The sequence below is a fragment of the Chlorocebus sabaeus genome, chromosome 5 (assembly GCF_047675955.1).
Source record: "Chlorocebus sabaeus isolate Y175 chromosome 5, mChlSab1.0.hap1, whole genome shotgun sequence".
NCBI classification, from domain to species: domain Eukaryota; kingdom Metazoa; phylum Chordata; class Mammalia; order Primates; family Cercopithecidae; genus Chlorocebus; species Chlorocebus sabaeus.
In genome coordinates this window covers 43,236,890-43,263,171 of record NC_132908.1, presented here as the reverse complement: position 1 = coordinate 43,263,171, position 26,282 = coordinate 43,236,890, and the positions used below count along the sequence as shown (strand labels likewise).

Here is a 26,282-nt window from a genome sequence, read left to right as displayed (position 1 = left end):
TTTTGAGCCTATGTATGTCTCTGCGTGTGAGATGGGTCTCCTGAATACAGCAGACTGATGGGTCTTGACTCTTTATCCAGTTTGCCAGTCTGTGTCTTTTAATTGGAGCATTTAGTCCATTTACATTTAAGGTTAAGATTGTTATGTGTGAACTTGATCCTGCCATTATGATATTAACTGGTTATTTTGCTCGTTAGTTGATGCAGTTTCTTCCTAGCCTTGATGGTCTTTACATTTTGGCATGTTTTTGCAATGGCTGGTACCAGTTGTTCCTTTCCATGTTTAGTGCTTCCTTCAGGGTCTCTTGTAAGGCAGGCCTAGTGGTGACAAAATCTCTAAGCATTTGCTTATCTGTAAAGGATTTTATTTCTCCTTCACTTATGAAACTTAGTTTGGCTGGATATAAAATTCTGGGTTTAAAATTCTTTTCTTTAAGAATGTTGAATATTGGCCCCCACTCTCTTCTGGCTTGAAGAGTTTCTGCCGAGAGATCTGCTGTTAGTCTGATGGGCTTCCCTTTGTGGGTAACCCGACCTTTCTCTCTGGCTGCCCTTAAGATTTTTTCCTTCATTTCAACTTTGGTGAATCTGGCAATTATGTGTCTTGGAGTTGCTCTTCTCGAGGAGTATCTTTGTGGCGTTCTCTGTATTTCCTGGATTTGAATGTTGGCCTGCCCTACTAGGTTGGGGAAGTTCTCCTGGATGATATCCTGAAGAGTGTTTTCCAACTTGGTTCCATTTTCTCCCTCACTTTCAGGCACCCCAATCAGACGTAGATTTGGTCTTTTTACATAATCCCATACTTCTTGCAGGCTTTGTTCATTTCTTTTTCTTCTTTTTTCTTTTGGTTTCTCTTCTCGCTTCATTTCATTCATTTGATCCTCCATCACTGACATTCTTTCTTCCAGTTGATCGAGTCGGTTACTGAAGCTTGTGCATTTGTCACGTATTTCTCGTGCCATGGTTTTCGTCTCTTTCATTTCGTTTGTGAGCTTCTCTGCATTAATTACTCTAGCCATCAATTCTTCCACTTTTTTTTCAAGATTTTTAGTTTCTTTGCGCTGGGTACGTAATTCCTCCTTTAGCTCTGAGAAATTTGATGGACTGAAGCCTTCTTCTCTCATCTCGTCGAAGTCATTCTCCGTCCAGCTTTGATCCGTTGCTGGCGATGAGCTGCGCTCCTTTGCCAGGGGAGATGCGCTCTTATTTTTTGAATTTCCAGCTTTTCTGCCCTGCTTTTTCCCCATCTTTGTGGTTTTATCTGCCTCTGGTCTTTGATGATGGTGATGTACTGATGGGGTTTTGGTGTAGGTGTCCTTCCTGTTTGATAGCTTTCCTTCTAACAGTCAGGATCCTCAGCTGTAGGTTGTAGCTGTAGGAGATTGCTTGAGGTCCACTCCAGACCCTGTTTGCCTGGGTATCAGCAGCAGAGGCTGCAGAAGATAGAATATTTCTGAACAGCGAGTGTACCTGTCTGATTCTTGCTTTGGAAGCTTCCTCTCAGGGGTGTACTCTACCCTGTGAGGTGTGGGGTGTCAGACTGCCCCTAGTGGGGGATGTCTCCCAGTTAGGCTACTCAGGGGTCAGGGACCCACTTGAGCAGGGAGTCTGTCCCTTCTCAGATCTCAACCTCCGTGTTGGGTGATCCACTGCTCTCTTCAAAGCTGTCAGACAGAGTCGTTTGCGTCTGCAGAGCTGCTGCGTTTGTTACTGTTTACTGTGCCCTGTCCCCAGAGGTGGAGTCTACAGAGACAGGCAGGTTTCCTTGAGCTGCTGTGAGCTCCACCCAGTTCGAGCTTCCCAGCAGCTTTGTTTACCTACTTAAGCCTCAGCAATGGCGGGCCCCCCTCCCCCAGCCTCGCTGCTGCCTTGCCGGTAGATCACAGACTGCTGTGCTAGCAATGAGGGAGGCTCCGTGGGTGTGGGACCCTCCCGGCCAGGTGTGGAATATGATCTCCTGGTGTGCCTGTTTGCTTAAACTGCAGTTTTGGGGTGGGAGTTACCCGATTTTCCAGGTGTTGTGTGTCTCAGTTCCCCTGGCTAGGAAAAGGGATTCCCTTCCCCCTTGCGCTTTCCAGGTGAGGCAATGCCTCGCCCTGCTTCAGTTGTTGCTGGTCGGGCTGCAACAGCTGACCAGCACCGATCGTCTGGCACTCCCCAGTGAGATGAACCCAGTACCTCAGTTGAAAATGCAGAAATCACCGGTCTTCTGTGTCACTCGCGCTGGGAGTTGGAGACTGGAGCTGTTCCTATTCGGCCATCTTGCTCCTACTTGCTTCTTTTCTGTATTTTATTTATTTATTTATTTATTTATTTATTTGAGATAGAGTCTCGCTCTGTCGCCTAGGCTGGAGTGCAGTGGCACAATCTCAGTTCACTGCAACCTCCGCCTCCCAGGTTCAAGCAATTCTCTTGCCTTAGCCTCCTGGGTAGCTGAAATTACAGGCAGGTGCCACCATGCCCAGCCAATTTTTTTAAAATGTATTTTTAGTAGAGGTGGGGTTCCACCATGCTTGCCAGGCTGGTCTCAAACTCCTGACCTCGTGATCTGCCTGCCTCAACCTCCCAAAGTTCTGGGATTACAGGTGTGAGCTACGACACATGGCCCCTTTTCTGTATTTTAAATGTTAATAGATATTGTCTGGTTGCCAACTCCTAAATGTGAAACCCTTTATAATCCTAATATGGAATGTCTGAGTATTCTGTCCTTATTAATCATCATATTAAATATTTATTCATTTAAATTTTTATCAGTCTAAGCAGTTTAAATGAGATATGTTTTCCTTGGTTCACCATTGTTGAAATGCCTTCCCTTTTCAAGGTATAAGAAAAATTGATATTTCTCTATATCTGTGCCTATATATCTACACATGTCTACAGAGATATATCTGAGCACTTCTCCAAGATTAATATAATTGTGCTACACTTGTTTTCAAAGGTTTAGGATCATAAAATAAATTTTTCAAAAGCATTTCCTTTCTAAAATATTTTATTTAACCTATGTAACATACTAAGAAGTAAAATTTATGGCTTAATTTTCTGTTGTTGTGGAACGCCAGATACTGCTGCATTCTTTTTTTCTTTCTTTTTTTTTTTTTTTATATATATATGACAGGAAGGAACACATGAGAGTGAATATTTTTAAATACTTATAATGTGAAACGCATATGGGACACATCCGTGGAAGAGATGAACTGGAAATAAATCACAGGATTAAAATGGATCATTAATGATGGACAAGGGACTGGATATACTTCAGTGAGCAGAGGCTCTTTTATTTCAGAAATGGGGCTAGGCACAGCGGCTCACACCTGTAACCCCAGCACTTTGAAAGGTCAAGGCGGGAGCATCGCTTGAGCCCAGGAGTTTGAGATTAGCCTGGGTAACATAAGGAGACCCCATCCCTACAAAAAATAAAATAAAAAATAAATAGCCGGGCGTGGTGGCGTGTGCCTATAATCCCAGCTACTCGGGAGGCTGAGGCAGGAGAATCGCTTGAACCTGGGAGGCGGAGGTTGCAGTGAGTGAGCCGAGATCTCACCCCTGCACTGCAGCCTGGGCGACAGGGTGAGACCCCGTCTCAAAATAAACAAACAAAAAACCTAAAAGACAATCCACAGAATTGGAGAGAATATTTTTTTTGAAAAGCTCGTTAAGTTTAAAACTCTTAAGTGTGATATAAACAAAGTCGGGCAAGCACGGACAGGCGCCGGCAGACTGGAAGGGAACTCGAGCCTGCGTCCTGGGGGCTGTGAAGGGGCCTGGCGGAGCCTCCCGCAGCCCAGCGCGCTAAGCAGTCAGCGGCTCCCGGCGTCTGAGAACCCGGCAGAGGCTCCGGCGCGGCGGGGACACGCCGGGAGTCCCCAAAGTAAAGAACCAGGAGGGGATCCGAAGCCAGGACGCCAGGAGCAGCAGGGGAAGAGGGCGGTGGTCCGGCCGGGTAGGGCTGATCCGGAGCGCCGAGGTTCCCAGGACGGCGGCAGCCTCGCCACAGCCAGCAGCAGAGGGGGCCTAGGCCTGAGTGGCCGCCGGGAGCCGCAGCCCCACTCTCCAGGCAGCGCGGCCCCTCGCGACTGCAGCGCTGCCGGCGGGACCGCGCTCCCTCAGGACCGGGCTGCCCTGCAGCCGATCCGCGTGGCGGGAAGTGCGGGCAGGGTGCTCACGGGAAACCCGGGGACCGCGGCGGAGAGCATGGAGGCCTTGGAGCCCGGGCGCCCCCGCCGGTCCTCAGTGCCTCTGTTCTTTAAACCCTGCCACATCCTGAGACCCTGTCCCTACTCCGGCTGCTTTTGCTGACAGAAGCCGTCTCCTGCCACCTCCCAGCTCCTTCCCCGGAGGCTTCCCCTTGGTCTTGGCCGACGGCTTGGGTGTCTCTCCTGATGGAGGGGCCTGGGCCTCTCGGGAGCTGGAACTGGAGACCTGCCCCGGCCTCGACGCCCCCCTTCCCCTGTCACATCCTCCCGCCCAGCTCCTCACACATCCGCACATGCCGTGGCTGGGGGAGGCGGAGACTCCAGGACCCCTAGGCAGGGGCTCCACACAAAGTAGCCACAGTGGGAGCCACTCCCTGTCCCTGGGATGGGGACGGGGCTCCACGTTGTGTAGGAACCGGTGCAAGGGGCTCTGCCTCTCTTTCTCAAAGCGGGGGCTGCTGGCCCACCGGGGTCTCCCTCTCTACTTTCTCCCTCCTCCAGGGCGACGACAGGAACGTGGGGCCCCTGCTGCGGGGTGAACGCTCCCTCTTCTCCCCGTGAGTTCCTCGCATCCCGTGATTCTGCCTCCTGCCCACGCAGGCCTGCAGTGAACAAAGGGCGCCCCAGGAAGCACAGTTTGGGTCAAGTTTGCGTTTCTTCATTGTAGGACAGCCGCAGGAAGGGGAGGAGAACGGGGAGTTCTCCCGGCAGCCCCTTTTCCCGACGCCCACCCCCAGTCTCCAGGAACCCACCCAGCCTAGGAGGAAGCCGTGGTCCTAGGGGAGGGCAAAGACGCCTCGGGCCTATGGGTCTGCAGCGCCCCCAGCTCCCCCAGTTCCTGGGATCTGCGTTAGGTGGTCGCCCCTCCATGCTCCTGCTCTGAATATTCCTTGGGCCTTCCATGGCCTCCTCTCCCCAGCCCAATGCCGAGTGGACTTGCAGAGGCACAAAGCCAGCAAGGACCACTATGTCTCCAAGATCTGGCGTGCAGAGGCAGGAGCATGAGTGTCTGACACGCGAGTGAGAGTGTGAGATGGGGCAGGCGGCGTGTCCTCAGGTGTCTCTGGGCCTGTGTGCAGTGGGCGTATGTGGGCCTGTGCAGAGCCCTCTTCCCCTGATGATTTCCTCAAAACCCACAGTGAGAGAGAGCCCTGGGGGAAGAGAAGTTCCTTCCCTTGTCTTTGAAATGAATTCCTCCTTCCCGAATCTCTGAGTGGGGAAAGCCCAGCCATCTGCCTTTGTAGTGTGCAGAGTAGAAGGTAAGGGGCTGGTGTAGCCTAGGTTGGGGCCGCCATTGGGTCTGCAGCTCACTGGGGGTAAGGGATGGGGGAAGGCTCCGTCATTCCAGACATATTTTCTTCCCCCATCTGTGTCTGGGGCCGCAGAATAGGGTGCCACAAGGACCCTGTTTCACCCACGTTGTGTGTGTCTCACTGAGGGGGCTCTCTCTGCAGGTCTCCCCTTCACATAAAGCCCCTTTGAAACAAGAAGGAGGGTCCCCGGGCTACAAAATGGAAAGCACAGCCTCCAGGATGCGGAGGGGAATGATGGTGCTGTATTCAAGTTCCTTCTCTCTGCTGGTTGGTGGCTGTGACAACCCTGGCCTGACTTTATGCATCTCTGGTTTTTCTTGCCACCCTTCTGTCCCCCTCCCATTGTCACCCTGAGTCCAAACAGGCCCTACTGTTGACCTCCTGTCCCTTTGCGCACTTGTAACCCGCAGGTGAGGGACAGGACCTGTTCAGTCATTAGTCATCATAAGTATTTTGTTAACTGTTTGTTAATGCATTTGGGGATATTTGCCCAAAATCAGAGGTTGAGGAAATGAGTAAATTACTGTGGGCGAGGAGCTCCTGCCTGATGAATCCTTTTCCTTTTTGGCCCCAGCTTGGGTGGAAGGGGGTAGAATATCTTGTATTGGGCAGTTTGGGGGCTGGGGCGGCAGAGAATCTCCTGGGGAATTGATCTTGGGAGTCTTGGGGGTGATGCTGGTGCATTCTGTTTCCTCTTGCTCTCAAAGTACAATGCGGATTTGGGGACCAAAGGTCAGGGACACATCCCATTAGAAAACCTTCATTTGGGAGAGTGGTCAGTGGTGGGAGGAGGGCCCAGAGCAGCAGTAAACAGCCTGTTGTGGCTCAGCTTAGTTTTCCTTCCCAGACAAGGGGAGCCAGCCATGGAATCTTGCTCAGGCTCTCCCTCTACTCTTTCTGTCCTCAAAGTAGGGGCCATTTTCTTACACATCCCCAGAGAGAGGAGAGACCTTCACACTGGTGCTGAGGGGCCCAGGGCTGCTGGGCCTCTTTGTTCCCTACCAGAGCCATCCATCCCTAGAAGATCACAGAGCCATAAGGGCTGGCCTGAGCCCCTGGTCTTCTCTACAGTTCACAGAGGTCTATCAGCCAATCTACCCCCAGGAAGGAAGATGCCTGGAAGCTACAATGTGAATATAACTTTTGTGGACCAATAATAAAATGCAGGAAGCCCAAGGGTGAGAAAAGTGAACTCTTCTAACACTGCTTCCTGTTTCCTCCCCTTCATGTTCCTTCAGGGAAACTGCTTTATTGCTGAATTTCTGCCTTTCCCGCCTCACGTATGCACTTTTGGGCCTTTTCTGTAGCTGGAAAAAATCAAAAACCCACCCCACAAACCAGTATTTAAAAAGAAACAGAAACGACCGTATGAAATGGGCCTCTGTGCACATCATCGGAGGGGGTGTGTGTGTGTGTGTGTGTGTGTGCATGCGTGTGTAGCCATTCATCTCTTTATATGGGATATTGTCTTATTTCAGTCTGTTTTGGTATCCCCTCTAGGGCTTTGCTCGGGATCAAACCTTTCTGTCCTGTTACGATTCTGAACACTTGGTTTGAACCACAAGGGAATCTTTCTCCTGGTGACTCAAATAAAAATATAATTAAAAAAATAAAAAATAAAGTAGAATACAACAAGTGTACAGGGAATAAGATAGAAATTGTTTACTTAAAAGATTAATGTATAAATAATATTTAAAAGCATTGTCTTGAGAAATAGTTTGATAACCTTTCCATTTGAATAAAAGATGAGACTGTCAAGTACAGCATCTCTTTCACTGCTAATAGAAAAGAATCCAAACTTTCTGTGAAGATAAGTAGACCCCACATCAAAGAAAAGACAGATGTGTTACTAATTCAAGGCTACATGGAGATTTTGTTGTTTTTGTTTTTGTATTTTTTGAGACAGAGTTTTGTTCTTGTTGCCCAGGCTGGAGTGCAATGGCTTGATCTTGGCTCACCGCAACCTCCGCCTCCCGCGTTCAAGTGATTCCCCCACCTCAGCCTCCCGAGAAGCTGAGATTACAGGCATGCACCACCATGCCCGTCTAATTTTTTGTATTTTTAGTAGAGATGGGGTTTCCCCACGTTGGTCAGACTGGTCTCGAACTCATGACTTCAGATGATCCACCTGCCTCAGCCTCCCAAAGTGCTGGGATTATAGGCGTGAGCCACCACGCCTGGCCAGATGGTTTTTAAAAAAATACAATTCAGTCAGTCCTCGTTAAAATATAAACAGCTGGAAATGTAATGCTAAACTCATTTAAAACTGATTTTTTAAAATGTCTCTTTAAAAATATTTTTAAGATTTAGGGGATGGGAGCGGTGGCTCACGCTTGTAATCCCACCACTTTGGGAAGCCGAGTCGGGTGGATCACAAGGTCAGGAGTTCAAGACCAGCCTGGCCAAGATGGTGAAATCCGGTCTCTATTTAAAAAAAAAAAAAAATTAGCTGAGCATGGTGGCAGGCGCCTGTAATCCTCACTACTCTGGAGGCTGAAGCAAAGAATTGCTTGAACCTGGGAGGCAGAGGTTCCAGTGAGCTAAGATTGTGCCACTGCACTCCAGAAACAAAAAACAAAAACAAGAACAACCCAAAACGATTTAGGTATACTTTCGAATCTATTTTAATTTTAAAAAGCCATGAAAAGATTGACATGGCCATTACGTATATTGTTTAAAAAACTTTAAAATTAGACCAATATAAGTTATGAATTTGTAAATAAATTTAGAATATAAGTATGCAAGATTACTGTAGATTATTTATTTATTTATTTATGCTTACCCTACCTAGACTGAGACTGTAGATTATTTATTTGGTGAATATAGAATATGCCAATAAGGAAACCAAGTAATCCTTGCCAGATTTGATGGCTGATGCCTGTAATCCCAGCACTTTGGGAGGCCGAGGTCGGCAGACTGCTGGAGCCCAGGATTTTGAGACCAGCCTAGGGAAGACAGCAAAACCTCATCTCTACAAAATTTACAAAAAGCGGGACATGGTGGTGCATGCGTGTAGCCACAGCTACTTGGGAAACTGAGGTTGGAGGACCCTCGAGCCTGGGAAGTCCAAGCTGCAGTGAGCTGTGTTCTCCGTCCTGCTCTCCAGCCTGGGCGATAGAATGAGACTCTGTCTCAAAAAACAAAAAATATCATCATCTGAAACATCAAAGATTAAATGAGACGACTACATTCACTGAGCACATTATTCTATACCCTTGTAAATGTCTCATAAGTAAATCAACTTAGAAAAATATGTTCTGTCGGATGACATTTTGATGATTTGTGATGACAACAATCATGAAATGGATTTCCAGGCAGTTTCTCCCTGATAGACTCAAAAGTGTTCTCTGTGGAAGACCCTGAGCCAGACCAAGAAGCATCCAGGCCCGTCAGAAACATGGCAGACACAGCAAGAGGGAGGGCAGAGTAGAGGTCAGAGTCCAGGCGGGATACAGCACAATGCCACCGCCATGGGTTTCCGGCAAGGGGTGCCAAACGGGTGACTTGGCCAGAAAGGCCAGAGTTGGAGTGATATAGATCCTTGTCACGTCCCGTTCTCAGCTTCTTCTCCAAGCCTGTGTGGCGGCGGGGCTCCATTTCTGAATGGGAAGAGGGGTGGGAGGAGTTAGAACCATCTTCTTGGAGGTCTGTCTGCACCCCTCCTGCAGGAGGACAATGAGCTCCTGTGATGCTTTTTAAAATACTGTCCTTGGGTGTGCTGCGGCCGTCTTGATCCTAGAAAAGAGGCCTCTCAGGATGGGGAGTAGATTTCAACCCCTGCAGGTCCATCGGAGCTACCCACATTGCCAAGGCCTTCACAAACCCAAACTGGAACCGCAGGGAAAAAGAGGGACAACTGGTCACACGTCCCAGGCAGACACAGAAGGCGGCTCACCAAACACAGGCCGACATGCAAGAAACAGCCCTCCAGCGCACAGGGCACATTCATCCCAAAACACACACTCACATGGGCACATACAGCCACAGAGGGAGAGAGAGAGGGAAAGAGGAGAGAGAGAGGAGAGAGCCAGGAGAGAAAGAAAGACACACACACAGACATACAGCAGCGGCACAGAAACACCCACCCCAGGCAGCCCTTGAGGCTGCAGGGTTCTGCTCTCCGCGAGAACGACAATCGGGTAAGAGAGCAGCCCATGGGCCTACTGCAGGCCTGTCCTGGAGATCAGAAGGGGCGCGAGTTGCGGGGAGACTCGCCCGCACACCGTCTGGGCAGGCCTGAGGCTGGGATCCCGCGCTGCTTCCCTGGGACTCCGCCTGAAGTTTCTTCATCCTGGTGCGCCCTCCGCGACTCCCGGCATCCGGAGACCATCCCTCTCCACCCCCTGGAGACGTCAGGCTGGAGCCTCGACACCTACGTACTGCTACGAATGGGTCCTGCTTTGCGACACCTCACAAACGCATCACCAGGAGGACGGTGGAGATCCCCGTGACTCTAGAATCAGCTCGCGCCTCGCGCATGCGCATTGGCTGCGCCGACTGAAGCTCTGCACCTGGAACTCAGGCTGGGGCCTCTTTTAAAAAATGCCGGTGGCCTGGCGGTAGCAGCAAGGCTGCAATGGCAAGGGTCGGCGAAGCGCGGGGTGGGTAGCGGGAGGTATGAGAGAGTAGGCTGCGGGCAACCCAGAGGCAGACATTTCCCTAGGAGTCCTGTCCTCCTTGAACTGTCTAGGATAATACATGTAATTATGAATTTATATCAGACTTGACAATCCCCTCTATTTTATTTTTAATATGATTTTTTCTCCTGAATAATACATGAAAATTATTGTTATTAATTTTCTATAATTTATTGGGATACAGGTGGTATTTCGTTATATCATATTTTGATGGGATTTTTTTTTCTTACTGATTTGAGTTTGTTGTAGATCCTAGATATTAGTCTTTTGTCAGATGTATAGATGGTGAAGATTTTCTCCCATTCTGTGGGTTGTCTGTTTACTCTGCTGACTGTTGTCAAAAAGTGGACTAAGGATATGAATAGACAATTCTTAAGATATACAAATGGCAAACATATGAAAAAATGCTCAACATCACGAATGAGCAGGGAAATGCAGATCAAAACCACAATGCGATACCACTTTGCTCTTGCAACAATGGCCATAATCAAAAAATTAAAAAAAGGTAGATGTTGCTGTGGATGTGGTGAACAGGGAATACTTCTAGACTGCTGCTGGTAATCTAGTAAACTAGTACAACCACTGTGGAAAACAGTGTGGAGATTCCTTAAAGAACTAAAAGTAGACCTACCATTTGACCTAGCATTCCCTGGGCATATACCCTGGGTATATACTGGGTATATACCCAGAGGAAAATAAGTCATTATTCAAAAAAGTTACTTGCACACGCATGTTTATAGTGGCACAATTCACAATAGCAAAGTCGTAGAACCAACCCAAATTCCCATCAATCAATGAGTGGCTAAACAAACTGTAGTAATATATAGCTGATGCAATACTATGCAGCCCTAAAAAGGAATGAATGAACAGCATTTGCAGTGACCTCTATGAGATGAAAGATTATTACTCTAAGTGAGGTAACTCAGGAGAGGAAACCAAACATCAAATATTCTCACTGATATGTGGGAGCTAAGCTATGTGGATGCAAAGGCGCAAGAAATGATACAATGGACTTTTTGGGGACTTGGGGGGAAGAGTGGGAGGAAGGAGAGGGAGAAAAGACTACAAATGTGGTGCAGTGTATACAGTTCTGGTGACGGGTGCACCAAAACTTCACAAATCAACACCAAAGAACTTACTCATGTAACCAAATATCACAATCCTAAACATAGATGCACTTAACACTGGAACTCCCAAATTTATAAAACAGTTACTGATAGATCTAAGAAATGAGATAGACAGCAACGCAGTAATAGTGGGGGATGTCAATACTCCACTGATAGCACTAGATAGGTCATCAAGACAGAAAGTCAACAAAGAAACAATGGATGTAAATTGCACCTTGGAGGAAATGGACCTAACAGATACATACAGAACATTTTATCCAACAACCACAGAATACACATTCTATTCAACAGCTCATGGAGCTTTCTCCAAGATAGACCATATGATAGGCCATAAAATGAGCCTCACTAAATTTAAGAAAATTGAAATTATATCAAGCACTCTCTCAGACCACAGTGGAATAAAACTGGAAATCAACTCCAAAAGGAACCTTCCAAACTATGCAAACACATGGAAATTAAATAACCTGCTCCTGAATGAGCATTGGGTCAAAAATGAAATCCAGATGGAAATTAAACCATCCTTTGAACTGAATGACAATAATGACAGAACCTATCAAAACCTCTGGGATAGAGCAAAGGTGGTGCTAAGAGGAAAGTTATTGGCCCTAAATGCATACATCAAAAAATCTGAAACAGCATGGACAATCTAAGGTCACACCTCAAAAAACTAGAGAAACAAGAACAAACCAAATCCAAAGCAACCAGAAGAAAGGAAATAACCAAGATCAGAGCAGAACTAAATGAAATGGAAACAAAAAATACAAAAGATAAATGAAACAAAAACCTAGTCCTTTGAAAATATAAATAAAATTGATAGACAATTAGCAAGAATAACCAAGAAAAGAAGAGATAAAATCCAAATAACCTCACTAAGAAACTAAACAGGAGATATTACAACTGACACCACTGAAATACAAAAGATCATTCAAGCCTACTGTCAACATCTTCATGCACATTAACTAGAAAACCTAAAAGAGATGAATAAACTCCTGGAAAAATACAACCATCCTAGCTTAAATGAGGAAGAATTAGATACCCTGAACAGACCAATAATGAGCAGCAGGATTGAAATGGTCATTTAAAAATTACCAACAAAAAGTGTCCGGGACCAGATGGATTCACAGCAGAATTCTACCAGACATTCAAAGAAGAATTGGTATCAATCATTTTGACAGTATTCCACATTATAGAGAAAGAAGAGGAACCCTCTCCAATTCATTCTAAAGTTGGAAAACTTCTCCTGCAAACAGATCTTCAGCTTCCCCAGTGGGGGTGTGTGTGTTAGGGGGAGGAGCGTCTCCCTTTTCCACCTCTGCAGTTGGGGCACTCACAGTATTTGAGGTATCTCCCGAGTCCTGCAGGAGCAGTCCACTTCCTTCAGAGGGTCTGTGGGTCCTCTCAGTATTGCTGGTTTTTCTTGCAGTCAATCTGGAGCTAAAATGCACAATGGAAGCCTCCAGATGCTACTCTATCTGGAGCTGCAATCTAGTCCTGCCTTCCATTTGCCATCATCCCCTCCATTCTGAAAATTATTTTTGAAAATACATGTTTCTTTTAGGTTTTAAATGCACCAAGTTTGTGTCATTATGACCTTTATTTCACCACTTTTTCTGATCTAAAGACGTGATTGATTTTCAAACATGTTTTCTTATGTCTTTCAGTAAAGTTATGTAAGTTTACACAGTAAAATTTAGAAGAAGGCACAGTGTTCTCATATACATCCTATTCCACACATACCCAGTCTTCGCCTTTATCCACCCATGGGAGTTCTACATTGTTACAACTGACGAACTTACATTAACACTTTTTTTTTTGAGATGGAGTCTCCCTCTGTCAACCAGACTGGAGTGCAATTGTCTGATCTTGGCTCACTGCAACCTCCGCCTCTTGGGTTCAAGTGATTCTCCTGCCACAGCCACCTGAGTAGCTGGGATTACAGGTGCCAGCCTAATTTTGTATTTTTAGTAGAGATGAGATTTCACCATGTTGGTCAGTCTGGTCTCAGTCTCCTGACCTCGTCATCCGCCTGCCTTGGCCTCCCAAAGTGCTGGGATTTCAGGTGTGAGCCACCACACCCAGCCACATTAACACATTTTTGTCACCCACAATCCACTGTTTCTATTAGGTCTCACTCTTTTTGTTATATTGTTTATGGGTTTGAACAAATGTATAAGGACATGTATTTACCAATATAGGATACATGAGTCATATAGAGTACTTGTAGTGCCTTAAAAGTTTTCTGTGCTCTGCCTATTTATTCCTCAGTTTTCACAAGCTCCAGGCTACTGATTATTTTGCTACCTCCATAGTTTTGCCTTTTTCAGAATGTCAAATAGTTGGAACCATGAAGTTTGACAACAGGCCAAGTGCAGCATGAGCCACTACACCTGTTCTATTGTCATTTTCAATTAATATTCTTTGGTCATATGCAGGCTTTCCCATGCAGGAGAGCTGATGTTATAACAATAGCTAAAACATTATTTAAAATGTATTTTTGGTCGGGCGTGGTGGTTCATGCCTATAATCCCAGCACTTTGGAAGGCTGAGGTAGATGGATTACCTGAGGTCAAGAGTTCGAGACCATTGTGGCCAAAGTGGTGAAACCCCACCTCTACTAAAAGTATAAAAATTAGCTGGGCATGGCGGTGGGTGCCTGTAATCCCAGCTACTCAGGAAGTTGAGGCAGGAGAATCACTTGAACCTGGGAGGCAGAGGTTGCAGTGGCTGAGATGGCGACACTGCACTCCAGCCTGAGCAACAGAGTGAGACTCTGTCTCAAAAAAAAGTGGGGGGTCATGGGGAGGCGGCTTCTCATGTGACTTTTCTGGAGAGCTCTCCAGTGATAAAGGTACTTATCTTACTTGATAAGTTACAACATAATTAAACATTACAGATAAAATAGCATTAAACTAGGCTAACTGAATTGACTGGATTGTCTTGATCAAAGGTATTACATATTGATGAGACTCAGATCCACTTCCAGTGGAAAACATAAGTTGACCCCCTATGAAATAGTCACCAGAACAGCTATGCTCCTAATAATGTATGCATGCATTATTGCATCTTCATGCATCTTCTTCTTCTAAACTCTGATATGACCAAATGCTTCAAAGCTTTAATGCATTACGTATTTTCACCAAGTAAAAACAGCTTGTTGTAGTACACCAATTGAGGACAATCAAACCATTCATCATCTAAAACCCAAGATTGTGTCTTCTGGAAACAACATCGGGGAAATACTGCCCTTGTTACTCACACTGTAGGAGAGTTTCAGGACCAGAAACCTTGGGTTTATAATCTAACAACTCAGAAGGTCCCATCAAGACTTTTGGAACTGTGCACTCATTAGAGACCTTAAGGTAAAGCTAACCAGGAAACTTTCTCCCCAGATGCAGATAACATCCTGAACATAAAACAGCCTTCCCAAGATTACAAATCAAGACTTCTCTACTATTATGACACTCTTACCTCAATTTTTTTCATGCTCATGCCTCTATAAACCATCAAACTATAAAATGGATCTTGTGTAAAAGGGATATACTTATATTTGTGAAGGATTTTACAACTAAGCTTAAAAGGGATGACTTTATGCCTTGATATATAAATGATGAAGAAACAAAATGGGCGACAAATTGAAATAATATATTTGTTGCCTCAGAGTCAGAAACAGAACATCGGTCTACTTCTCTCAACCTATATCATAGGTTAGAGAGAGCATTGCCAAGATGCCTTTACTCTTCTGGATGTGTATTGTTTGTTTGGTCGCTTTTTATGGTTTGAAGTAAATGAAGCAATGATGAAAAGTTTATCTCTCATAAAACTCCCTGAAGCAGATTCTACTGTAAAGGCTACAGTTGCACAACAGGCTTCTCTGAATTATCTAGCTACAGTTGTATTAGATAATATACTCTCTCTAGATTACTTACCGGATGAACAAAAAAGAATCTGTGCAGTTGCTGATGCTTCTTGTTGCACACAGATGAATACAGTGACTATTATACAGACCCATTTGTAGCCTTCCCACCTCTGCACTACCTCAACTAAAGATGCAAATGCATGCATGCAGGCCAGGAGCCCCACACCCCTGATTGCCCCACTCTCACCATCGCAGGCATAACTGCAAACATGGACACCAGCATCCCCATCCCAGCATGCACCCCATATCCAGCATAAGCATGAGCAGGAGCACTGTAGCCTCATTTGTGCTGGTATCTTTCCCCAGCCAATGAATATCCATACTGCTGCACTGCCATGACTGCTCCATGCATGGATGAGAACGAATCCTGCTGCCATCATCCTGATGAAGTGCTTTGGCTAGAGTGTTGTGGCTAAAGGACTGAGAACAACTCTAGTCCCTCCAGCACAACAGCTTTTTATCCTAGAGAGTCCAGAGAACAAAGCCAAGTTTCTACTATCAGCCCCTGAGAGTTAGACTATGCAGGCAGGAGTGCTGAGTTCAGCCTTAGCCCCTTAAAATCTTCCAGAAATAAATGCTGCACCCACCTTACACTACAATTAACTCAAAAGGGAATCACAGGAGATAAACAACAACAACAAAAACCCTGCAATGGACGACAACTTGAACTCTTTTCCCATTTAGAAGAGAAAAGTGCAGCTTACTGCAAGCAGTCATAATTCTACATAGACATACTCGTTGAGGCTGAAGCAAATCTGACTAATTTTCAACATGAAAATAAAATAGAAAAACTGTTCTTGAAGTTATTTATAAATAGAACTAACATCAGAATCATTTGAATAATCAGAGTCATCTATTTCAGAAAAATCAGATTCGTCACATGAATCTTCAGCTAACAATTGTTTGAGAATGATGTTAACATCACACGTAGAAATGCTGTTTTCTAGGAATGGTCATTTTCAGCAATCAAGAAATACTATATATTTTAATGAAAATACCACGGATAAAAACAAGATGCTAAAAATAAAATAATGTCTTTTGTTTCCAAAGTCAATATACTAGAGTGATGCAAGAATAATAATAAAGGTAATATATTTTGTGACAAAGTTATCTTGGGCTAAATGCCACAGCCACAAGCACTGCTGCTGAGTATTCTCAGGGCAAACAGGATAAGGGTTAAAGATTGAAGGAACATTAGACCACACACATGAGAAAAAAACACTGCAAGAACTGTGGTAACTTAAAAAGTCAGAATGTCTTTGTCCCTCCAAAGGATCATACTAGTTTTTCAGCAATGGTTTTTAATCAGGCTGAAATGGCTAAAATGGCAGAAATTGAATTAGAATATAAATAAAAATGAAGATCATTGGCATCCTGGAGGAAGCTAAAACCCAATACAAGGAATCTAAGAAACAAATCAAACAATACAGAAGACAAAAGACAAAAGTGGACATTTTAGTAAAGAATAATTACTAATCTGATAGAGCTGACAAACTCATTTCAAAAATTTTATAATACAATCACAAATATTAACAGTGAAACTGACCAACCTGAGGAAAGAATCCCAGATCTGAAAGACTTATTCTCTGAAATAGCTCAGCCAGACAAAAATAAAATAAGATAAAGAAGTATGAACAAAACCTTTGAGAAATATGAGATGTAAAGAGACAAAATCTATGGCTCATTGGCATCCCTGAAGGAAAGGAAGATAAAGTAAGCAACGTGGAAAACACATTTGAGGATGTCATCCACAACAATTTCACCGATCCTACTAGAGAGGCCAACACTCAAATTCAGGAAATGTAGAAAATCCCGAGAAATGCTTTCATATTCTCCAAGATTTAAATGAAAGATTACATTCAAATGTAATCCTACAAGCCAGAAGAGATTGGGGGCCTATATGTAGCATTTTTTAAGAAAATAAATTCTATCCAATAATTTCTTGTCCAGCCAAACTGAGCTTCATAGACAGACAAAGGAGAAATAAGACCCTTTTCAGACAAGCAAATGCTAAGGGACTTCCTTTACCACCAGGCCTCTCTTACAAGAGGTCCTGAAGGGAGTGCTAAATATGGAAACGAAAAACTGCTACTTGCCACAAAACACACACACACACACGCACACACACACTCACATACATAGACTATTGAGAGTATAAAGCAACCACACAATCAGTAAACCACCTAACAACAAAATGACAGCATCAAATCCACACATATCAATATTAAACTTACATAAACAGGCTAAATGCTCCCCAATTAACAGGCAGAGTAGCAACTTGGATAAAGAAGCAAGATCCAACTATATCTTCAAGAGACCCATCTCAAATGCAGTAACATCCACAGGTTCGAAATAAAGGGATGGAGAAAAATCTACCTAGCAAAAGGAAAACTAATAAAGCAGGGGTTGCTATTCAAATTTCAGTCAAAACAGACTTCAAATCAACAAAGCACAAAAAAGACAAAGAAGGAAATTACATAATGAAAAACATCTATCCTTAATATATATGCACCCAACACAGGAGCACCCAGATTCATAAACCAAGATCTTACAGCCTTATGAAGAGACTTAGATAATCACACAGAAATAGTGGGAGACTCCAATGCTGCACTGACAATATTAGACAGATCATCGAGGCAGAAAACTAACAAAGATACTTGGGACCTTAATACCTACCTAATGGTCCTAATAGACTTCTAGAGAACTCTCCACCCCAAAACAACAGAATATACCTTCTTCTCATCTGCACATGACACATAATCTAAAACTGAACAGACGTCCAGCCGTAAAACAATCCTTAGCAAATTTTTGAAAACAGCTTAGGCCGGGCGCTGTGGCTCACACCTGTAATCCCAGAACTTTGGGAGGCTGAGTCGGGTGGATCACGAGGTCAGGAGATGGAGACCATGCTGGCTCACACAGCGAAACCCTGTCTCTATTAAAACAAAAATACAAAAAATCAGCCAGGCATGGTGGCGAGCGCCTGTAGTCCCAGCTACTCGGGAGGCTGAGGCAGGAGAATGGCTTGAACCCGGGAGGCGGAGCTTGCAGTGAGCCGAGATCGCGCCACTGCACTCCAGCCTGGGCGACAGAGTGAGACTCCGTCTAAAAAACAAACAAACAAACAAGCAAACAAACAAAAAAACAGCTTAGGCCTTTCACTTAACTTCTCTGATCACTACTTTCCTAGCCTATAAAATAGGGGTGATAATGTACCTACCTTGAAAATAGGAGGATTCAATGAGTTTGAAACACGTACAGCACTTAAAAGATGCTGGGCATATAGGAAGCATTCGGTACATAATAATGAGTTCTTTTATTGTGGTAAAATATACATAACAAGGCTGGGCACAGTTGCTCATGCCTGTAATCCCAGCACTTTGAGAGGTTGAGGCGGGCTGATCACCTGAGGTTGGGAGTTCAAGACTAGTGTGACCAACATGGAGAAACCCTGTCTCTACTAAAAATACAAAATTATCCAGGCATGGTGGTGCATGCCTATAATCCCAGCTACTCGGGAGGCTGAGGCCGGAGAATTGCTCGAACCCGGGAGGTGGAGGTTGTGGTGAGCCAAGATCACGCCCAGTGCACACCAGCCTGGGCAACAAGAGTGAAACTCTGTCTCAGGAAGAAAAAAAAAAAAAAAAAAAAAAAAATATATATATATATATATATATATGTATATGCACACACACATGACATTTACCATTTTAACCACTTTTATTTTTATATTTATTATTTATTATTATTACTATTGTTAATTTTTTTTGGAGACAGAGTCTCGAGCTGTTGCCCAGGTTGGAGTGCAGGGACGTGACCTCAGCTCACTGCAACCTCTGCCTCCTGGGTTCAAGCACAATTCTCGTGCCTCAGCCTCCCAAGTAGCTGGCAAGTACAGGTGCTTGCCATCAGGCCCAGTTAATTTTTCATGTATTTTAGTAGAGATGGGGTTTCACCATGTTGCCCAGGCTGGTCTTGAACTCCTCAGTTCAGGCAATCCACTGCCTCGGCCTCCCAAAGTGCTAGGAATACAGGCATGAGCCACTGTGCCTGGCCATTTTAACTGTTTTTAATTGTACAGTCTGTGGCATTAAGTATGTTTACATTGTTGTGCAACCATCACTACCATCTATTTCCAGAGTTTTTCATCTTCCCAAACAGAAGCTCCATCCCCGTGAAGCAACAACTGCCCGTTCCCTCCTCCCCTAGCCTCTGGCGACCATCGTTCTACTATCTGTCTCTATGAGTTGACTACTGTAGGGATCTCATAGAAATGGCATCATACAGTATTTGTCCTTCTGTGATTGGCTTACTTCCTTTAGCATAATGTCCTCAAGGTCCGTCCATGCAGCATGGGTTAGAATGTCCTTTTTTAAGGGCAAATAATATTCCATTGTATGGATAGACCATATTACCCAGAAGCAGAATTGCTGGATCCTGTAGTCATTCCACATTTAATCTTTTGAGGAAGCGCCATGCTGTTTCCCGCAGCGGCTGCCCCATCATTCTCTTGGTTTCAGACACCAACTATAGGTTGATGAATTCCAGGTTTATAGCTACAGCTTTACACCACCCCTGAGTTGTAGACAGATGTATGCAATTTCCTACTTGATTTTGTCAATTAGATGTCTCACAAATCTTCTTTAAACTGCACCTCCCCCTTGCCCCTTTCTTACTTTCCCTCATTTTGGTAAATGGTGCTAACTGAGCAGCAAGTTGCCCCAGCTGAAAATTTTCTGCAGAGCCCAGTGCAGAGGGAAGATGTGGAGCCTCAGCCAGGAACGGGGAAGTCAATCCCCACTTCCCACAAACCTGTGGCCCCAACCCACAGCGGACAGGCCACCCCAAAGGGATCCAGGGTGGTGGAGAGCCCTGGATCACTAGGGAAAAGATTCCTTGACTCCACTTGGGGAAGAATTTATCCTGATTGAGTGTGTACCATGTGCCAGACATCATCTAGGTGATAGGGATACAACAGAGAACAGAACAGATGAAATCCTGTTATCATCAAATTTTATTCTGTGGTGCTGCACTTACTCTATGTCTATTACTAAGCTCTTGTCAAGAACCAGGCCCTGACCTTGCACTAAGATACAGCAGTGAGCAAAATGCACAAACATATAATTATATAAGGTGATAAATTAATTCATTTAGCCAGTAGTCCAGATTGCTATATGAACACATAGCAGGCTTTTAGATCTGGCTTGAGGAACTAGGGAGTTTCTCAAAAATGTAAATTAAATGAACTTTCTTTATTTTCTGAGCCAGAGTCTCTGTTGCTCAGGCTGGAGTGCAGTGGTGGGATCTCAGCTCACTTCAACCTCTACTTCCTGGGTTCAAGTGATTCTTGTTCCTAAACCTCCCGAGTAGCTGGGACTACAAGTGTGCACCACCATGCCTGGCTAATTTTTGTATTTTTAGTAGAGATGGGATTTCACCACGTTGGCCAGGCTGGTCTTGAACTCCTGGACTCAACTGATCCACCTGCTTCAACCTCCTAAAGTGTTAGGATTACAGGCGTGAGCCACTGTACCCAGCCAAATGAACTTTATTTTTAGGAATGGTTATAGATTTACAGAGAAGTCATGAAGTTAATACAGAGAGTTCCCATATATCTTGTGCTGTTTCCCATGTTTCTAACATCTTACATCAGTAGGGTACATTTGTTACAGTATTGGACCAGTGTTGATATCTTATTATTAACTAAAGTCCATAAGATATTCAGATTGTTTTTTATTTTTTGGTGACACAGTCTTCCTCTGTTGCCCAGGCTGGTGTGCAGTGGCATGATCATGGCTCACTGCAACCTCCACCTTCTGGGTTCAAGTGATTTTTTTGCCTCTGTCTCCTGAGTAGCTGCCATAGTATTTTTCTGGAATTTAAAATCCAGTGCTTTTGTTTATGTTTTCCTACATTGACTGCAGTGTTTGACAGGAGCTGTGGCAACAGAAAGACTTGGGTTCAGACCTGGCTCTGCCCCCTACACTCTATGTAACTTTAGACAAGTAGTAAACTCCTCTGAACATCAATTACCTCTGCTTTGAAACAGAGATCTGGTATCTATCCCATGTGGTATTTGCAATGTCAGAAGATAAAGTCTAGTCTTAAATTTGCCGAATTATTGGGTACCTCTGACATCTCAGCATCCACAACTAGAGACCAAGCCAGTTCTTATTTCAAATGTGTATGGTGGTTCAGACACAGTGTAATCCCAGCACCTTGGGATTTTACTCACAGCCATAATCACAGTGCTTTTGGAGGCCAAGGTGGGTGGATAGCTTGAGTCCAGGAGTTCGAAACCAGCTTGGGCAACATGGTGAAATCCCATCTCTATGAAAAATACAAAAATTAGCTAGACGTGGTTGTGCACACCTGTAATCCCACCTACTTGGGAGGCTGAGGCAGGAGAATCACTTGAACCTGGGAGGTGGAAGTTGCAGTGAGCCGAGATCATGCCACGCACTCCAGCCTGGGTGACAGAGCAAGACACTGTCAAAAAAAAAAAAAAAAAAAAAAAAAAAAAAAAAAATCAAGTGCATCTAATGTGATTGAGAAGCTGGGTTAATCCTCTGCAGAGCAAAGTGCCATATGATGGGGAGGAAAGGAAGAGCAAACAGAGACTCAAAAATGCCTGGTTTTGAAGGTCTGGAGTAATCATTTAGGAAGGAAAGAAGATACATAAGGAAATCTAGACTGGGAATATTGGAAGTTATTAGAAGCATGTTGAGAAGGATCAGGCCATTTTGCTACTAATTTTCCTGTTCATTAGTTATGCATAGTTCCCATCAACAGGGGCAGAGCCCCGCTGTGGCGGATCTTGTTTTTGTTTTTGTTTTTTTGAGATTAAGTCTCATTCTGTCACCCAGGCTGGAGTGCAATGGCATGACCTTGGCTCACTGCAACCTCTGCCTCCTGGGTTCAAGTGGTTCTCCTGACTCAGCCTCCCGAGTAACTGGGATTACAGGCATGTGCTACCACACTCGAGTAATTTTTTTGTATTTTTATAGAGACAGGGATTCGCGGTGTTGGCCAGGCTTGTCTCAAACTCCTGACCTCAAGTGATACGCTGGCCTCGGCCTCGCAAAATGCTGGGATTACAGGAATGAGCCACTGCACCTGGCCTGCAGATCTTGTTTCTAACTACCCAGTAGAACAAAACGTTCAGCGATGCTCCCAGGTGGCAGTGTCCCAGAGGAAGGGATTGGGTTGTCCAGTGCTTTAGCTGCTTTGTAGTTTAATGTAACAGGGATCTAAGAGCAGAGGAGAGCAATAAACGGCAGGCATCAACTCTCGCCTGTCAATGTTGAGAGGGTGGTGAGAAGAAACGATAATAACCAAAAAATTAAAATCAGAAAGGGCCAGGTGCAGTGGCTCGTACCTGTAATACCAGCACTTTGGGAAGCCAAGGCAGGTGGATGACCTGAGGTCAGGAGTTCGAGACCAGCCTGGTCAAGATGGCAAAACCCCATCTCTACTAAAAATACAAAAAATTAGCTGGGCATGGTGACTAGTGCCTATAGTCCCAGTTACTTAGGAGGCTGAGACATGAGAATCCCTTGAACCCAAGAGGCAGAGGTTGCAGTGAGCCGACATGCACTCCAGTCGGTGACAGAGTGAGACTCTATCTCAAAAAAACAGAAAAACAAACAAACTTAAATCAGAAAGGTCACATTGATTGAAGAACTCAGCAAAAAGGATAGACAGGCACCTGAATAATAAAACCTTGGGCATTTACACAAATCTACAAAGGAAAAGAAATGGAAAAGGGGTTTATTAGTAAGTGTTCAGTAGAAAAAGCAGAAATCACCTTAGAAATTTCAAACAGAGAGAGCTCGAATACAGGGAATTAAGTTATAAAGCTGGTGGAAGGACTGGGAGAGCAAATATGGGAGAGGTGTGTTACCCGGAGATTATAAAATGCAGGAAGCTGGAAACATATTCCACGTAGTTAAATTCTGGGCATTAAAACTACTTATCATCTGAAGTTTTATGAACAGCTGTGGGTAGAGTGTGGTTGCTCACATCAATAATCCCACCACTTTGGGAGTTGAAGGTGGGAGGATTGCTTGAGGCCTGGAGGTCAAAGCTGCAGGAAGACCAGCCTGGGCAACATAGCTAGATCCCATTTCGAAAAAAAGAAAAAATTTAGCTGGGCATGGTGGCGCCTGCCTGTAGTCCCAACTACTTGGTAAGGTGAGGTAGGTAGGTTGCTTGAGCCCAGGAGTTCAAGGCTGCATTAAGCTATTGATGTAGGAGTTAAAAGGATATTATTTAGGCAGATAGTCAGAATAAGGAATTCGTCAGTAGGGTTTTTAAAAGTTTTCCTTTTACTGACAAGCAGTCCCCAAATCATTTCTTTTCTAACAAAGATCAGCCTGTAATATCGAGCTGCAGACATATATATCTTATTGAGTTGGCAAATGAAAGACTCTATGTACATTACCTGACACGTGGTATGTTCTCAGATATTGGCTATTATTACAAATCAACTCACTGTACCTACATTTGAAGCCTGCCCAGTGGTTCCTCAGAATTCAAGCTGGGGTGTAGGAGGATAAACATCTCATCTGGATCCTGAAAGCATGTGGATAAAGAAGAATCTTACCCCACGAACTAGCCTGTGAATTTGGGAAGTCACTTAACCGCCTTGACCATGCCCTCTGTTTTGCAAAGGGGAGATAGTATTTCTCTCGCAGAGTTATTGTAAGAATGAAATGAGATCATGTGGCCAAGCCTGACACACAGAATGTGTTCAGTAAATGTTAGCTCTTATTGGTAGATGCACGTTTTTGACAAAGGAGGCTCTTGGGAATGGTGGAGGTATCAGAGGCGTTTGAATCAGAGCAACCCCATCCCGAATAGGGGCTGGGTAAAATGAGGCTGAGACCTACTGGGCTGCATTCCCAGATGGTTTAGGCATTCTAGGTCATAGGATGAGATAGGTCAGCTCAAGATACAGGTCATAAAGACCTTGCTAATAAAGCAGGTTGTAATAGAGAAGCTGGCCCAAATCCACAAAACCAAGATGGCGACGAGAGTGTCCTCTGGTGGTCCTCACTGCTACACTCCCACCAGCGCCATGACAGTTTACAAATACCATGTCCACGTCAGGAAGTTACCCTAGATGGTCTAAAAAGGGGAGGCATGAATAATCCACCCATTGTTTAGCATATAATCCAGAAAGAACCATAAAAAATGGGAAACCAGCAGCCTCCAGATGCAACTCTGCCTATAGAGTAGCCATTCTTCATTCCTTTACTTTCTTAATAAACTTTCACTTTTCTTTATGGACTCACCCTGAATTTTTTCTTGGGTGAGATCCAAGAACCCCTCTTGGGGTCTGGATCAGGACCCCTTTCTTGTAACAAAGGGTTGGCAATGTGAAAACAGATTGTGGTGGTGAAGGACCCCCATTAGGGGACATTATTTCGGCACATTTTCCAAAGGTGATATCTATCAGTTAAAAAATTTTTTTGAAAAAGCTGATTTGTTCACTACCTTATTAAAAGAAGAGTGGTTTGACTCTAAAACCCCGAAAGGCAGTAATTGGAACATTGTACTGTTTTATGCTGCAAGCTCTCAAGCCAGGCTTGTGCCTCTGATATCTGTAGTCCTAGCGCATTAAAGCAGAAGGGATCAGGACTGGAGGTGTGTTGTGATTTCTTGGCTGCAGCACCCCAGGCCCTACACTTCAGGTGTGTCAGGAACCACATATCAAACTGAAATCTCCAAGATTCAGGCCCCATGTGGGTCTGCCTGGAGGGCTGTTGGGGCAGATCCTAGGCCTGGCACCAAACCTGAAAGGCAACTTTTAGCGCAGCAAGGCCACACATTGTCTACCTGGACCTTCCTCAGGGATCTTAGGAGTGCCTGAGAACATACACCATGCACCCACGCTAGGGTGCTGGGGGTGATTCAGGCTTCTGTCTCTTTAGGGAGGAAGTACATAGCAAGGGGGCTGGATTGATGTCCTGCTTGGCCACAGACATGTGAATAGGAGGCAGGACTGGGGCGAAGCACCTTCCTGGGGCTTCCAGGCTTTCAGAGGTAGGGGCAGTGCCTGTCCTTTCAGAAAACCAGTGTTAGAATTGGAGGAAGTAGCGCATACCATGGGGTTGTTGAGAGAATCACAAATACCCAAGAAATGTCCCAAAAATGATGGCAGAAGCTTTTGGGTGACTGGGTAAACCAACAGTGGTAGACAGGGTTGGAGCTAGAGAACTGTTTCTTATAACTTTAATGGGGGATGTTTTATTTGGGATCCGGTCTCTGCCAGCAGGCAGAGTCTCCACCCTCCTGTTGAGTGACCACCCAGAGGTGAAGGAGCTGAAGGCCACGAGTGAATGTGTATATTTTTGCTACAAGCAAGAGGTAACTCCAGGCTCTGGAAGCTCATCTTGAGGTCACTGGTTTGGTTTGGCTTGCAACAAGGGCACTCTTTTTGCTCAGTAAAGCCCAGATCAAGGGTTGATCATCAAAGGCGCAAGTGGCCAAGGTGACAAGCAATCTCATTTTTATTAGGTTTCTTGGGACAGGGCTATGCCTTGCCTACCTTTTCATTCCCTTCCCCACCTCTCATTGTTACTAATATATGTTTTTTTTTTTTTTTTTTTGAGATGGAGTCTCGCTCTTGTCACCTAGGCCAGAGTGCAGTGGCGCAATCTCAGCTCACTGTAACCTCTGCTTGTTTGCTTGACTTTCTGTGGACAAATGTGGTTTACTCTTCTGTATGTGCCACACTGTAGAAGGAGAAGAGTTTACTTAAGGCCATTTGCTTGAGGACTGAAGCCAATGAAACCTGTATACGCTTCCTCATGTCTGCATTACATGACTACTATGCTGCAGTCTTCACAACATGACTTTACTATTCCACTGTCTTTACCAACGTATTTGTCTGTTCTCACATTGCTATAAAAATGCCTGAGATGGGGCAACTTATAAAGAAAAGATGTTTAATTGGTTCATGGTTCCACAGGCTGTACAGGAAACATAGTGGCTTCTGCTTCTGGGGAGGCCTCAGAAAACTTACAATCATGATGCAGAGTGAAGGAGAAGCAGGCACGTCTTACATGGCTGGTGCAGGAGGAACTGATGGAG

The 26,282-nt window shown here is 44.8% G+C and overlaps 1 pseudogene; it reads right to left on the bottom strand.

Annotated features, from left to right (window-relative positions):
• LOC103233516 (SHC SH2 domain-binding protein 1-like) overlaps window positions 1-26,282 on the bottom strand; it is a 632,774-nt pseudogene that overhangs the window by 13,857 nt on the left and 592,635 nt on the right.